The following is a 2906-nucleotide window of genomic DNA, read 5'->3' on the forward strand; positions in this document are numbered from 1 at the left end:
TCTCTCTCTCTCTCTCTCTCTCTCTCTCTCTCTCTCTCTCTCTCGTCTTTTCTCACACGACTCCGGCGAGCGAAATCTGGCAGTAGCAGGCCGAGACGTTACATGGCGCCCGAACAGGGACTCGAGAAAACGAGGGAATAGAGAGACAGAGAAAAACGTGGGAAAAACATGGAAAACGGCCCCGTGAGGAAAGGGTGGATATACGCCCTCACCAAGGAAACCCTGGGGCAACGGCTGCAGACGCACGGTCTCAGCACCGAGTGAAGCCTGGACGACCTTCGACGGGCTATGAGCGCGTTCGTGAGTTAACACCCGGAGCTATTTACAGGCTCCGAGGGGGAGGCCGCTGACTCGGGCGACCTTCCGCGACGAATCCTCCGGACCTCCAGCCCCGTACCGACCGAAGCCTCCAGCACTACCGAAACCATGAACCAGATCCGGAAATGGGGATGCCGGTTCGACGGAAGAGACCCGGTCTCCTTCTTAGAGCGAATGGAAGAGCTACAGGCGTGTTACGGGCTGACCGCCTCAGAAATGCTGACCGGCTTGCATGAACTATTGAAAGGTGATGCCCAGCTATGGTACCGGAACTACCGCAGAGGCTGGACGTGCTGGAAAGAATTCACGGCCGCCTTCAGGTCTCAGCACCTCCCGCGCCGTTACCGCCTCCAGCTCCTGCGCGACCTACAGACTCGCAAACAGCAGGAGGGGCAGCCATACCTGAAATACGCAACGGGGGTCCTGACACTAATGCGTCGGGCAGGACGACTCGACCTCGACGAACAGGTCAAACAGCTGTACGGGGGTTTCAGGCCCAAGTATAAATTATATGCCCGACGGGAAATAGTACGGGCACTCAGCGACCTCAGCGCCCCCGCCACCGAATTTGAGGTCATTGTCGCCCAAACGCGGGAGACCAGGCCCGTTACCAGGGCTCGACCGCCCAACGCCACCGCAATATACCACTGGAGCGAATGCTGCTGGCGCTGCAAGGAGAGCGGGCACACCCGGGCGACCTGTCGGCGCCCGGCGAAGAAGTTCTGTTCCCAGTGTGGGAAGGACGGCGTCCTAACCCGCGAGTGCCATCCGCCTTCGGGAAACGCCCCCCGGGCCGGGGCCAACCAGGCCGTGTAACGTCCAAGCCTCCAAAAACTTCAAAACTTTCGCGCCACTATAATATTAAAAGGGCACAGTAGCCATTGGCCGATTTGTGCTAGCTGAGATATAGTATAAGTAATATTTTATGTAAAACTTCATGTTAGCGGCGACTTTATTAATTCAGTTGTTAGAAAGGGCCGAGACTATATCATAAAACATTGACAGCGCAAGTAGAAGCATTCTAGCATGATGAAATATTATCAATATTAATAAGAAATTATAAAGGCCATACATAACAACGGAATTATTAATATAATTAGAATAATATAGAATATTCGCATAGTGAACTCGCTTGGACACGAACAAACGCGTTCAGCATGACATTATCGCGTCGCTATGCATCACGCCACCGTGCATCACGTCATCCAGCCACCCGCACGCAGTACCAAGAAGCTGAAGAGCGGTGGAATCCCTTTGGAAAAGACCGACTCGGGGCCACCATGCTACTCTGGAATTCGGCGCTGCAGCCCGACCGCCGTCGGAAGCCGCCGGAACAGAGCGAAGCCCCGTCGGAGGCCCTATAAAAGCCGTGCTCCCAGAGCGCCCGAAGCAGTTCCGCGGCAGTTCCTCAATATTTTTCTGATAGTCTTTACGTAATTTTCGACGTAGTGCAGTTCTACACACAGTTTTACACATCCTGCACTCGTTCATCTGCCGAACTCAACACATACACTTAAATTTACACTTCAACCTTTGTACTAATTTCTCTCACCGACCCGTTGCTACGAAGTATTTGTTCGGGAGATCGCATACACAAATACACAAGTTAACGACTTTACATCGGGGACGACTCCGAGATCTACAATTTCCAAAGCGCCCATCGCCTGCTACATTAAGGTGATCATCCGGGCCCTTCTACTGACAGCCAGCCAACACCGTGAGCCCATACGAGCGTGTCCTGGCGAGTTACTATAATATCGACACATTACTGCGATAAACAATCGTAAGTTCACTTCATACACACATCCTAGCATTTAGAATATTCACACAATAAACTGTAAAAGATTTATTACTGTCAACATATATTATATTTTATCTTTGTCTTACGCTCATTATAATCACTTGGAAACACATAGCCTTTGAACATTTAATATAATAAAACTATTCTAGCATAAATACCAGTCTTAACACCTCTTTAGTATTCGCTCTCATTTCCCATATCAAATTACATCATATTCTCTTTAAGAGTGATTTTGCTCATTCCTATCCAGCCTTACCTCGCGCATATCTTTTGGTCTCTAGGCTTCTCAGACTGAACTGTCTAACGAAGACCTATTACACACTTATTCCTGCAGAGCTGCGGCGCCTTAGGCGGCACTATAGTTGCGCTAACTTGCCAGGTAGCATAAATCGCTCCTGGTCGCTTTCTGCTTTTTAAGATCGAGCTCTGACAGTCCATGGTAGTAAATCACACCATACTCCAGGACTTAATTAAGATACGGCGATTTGTGGAGTAACGCGTGAAGATTTCCCGGCTAGCGAGTCGGTCGAGATCCGAACGAGACTCCAACAGGCCCTTGCGAATGGGACTTTAATGATTAAGAATTGAGAGACCAGAGATACCTTTTTGCTTAATACCAAATATTACCTACCTGAAATCACTCTTACAGAACTTATTCATTGAAACCTATTAAAATAGATTTAAATTTCATTTAAATAAATAGATGCCGAGACGAAGCGGCAGAAAATATAGAGAGCGCCTACAAAGGTGGTTTGCACGTACTACAGAACAGGGCGTACCCGTGTCC

Source organism: Odontomachus brunneus, unplaced genomic scaffold, assembly GCF_010583005.1.
Source record: "Odontomachus brunneus isolate Ranch 3 - 2012 unplaced genomic scaffold, Obru_v1 Obru_scaffold_369, whole genome shotgun sequence".
In the NCBI taxonomy this organism is placed as follows: Eukaryota; Metazoa; Arthropoda; class Insecta; order Hymenoptera; family Formicidae; genus Odontomachus; species Odontomachus brunneus.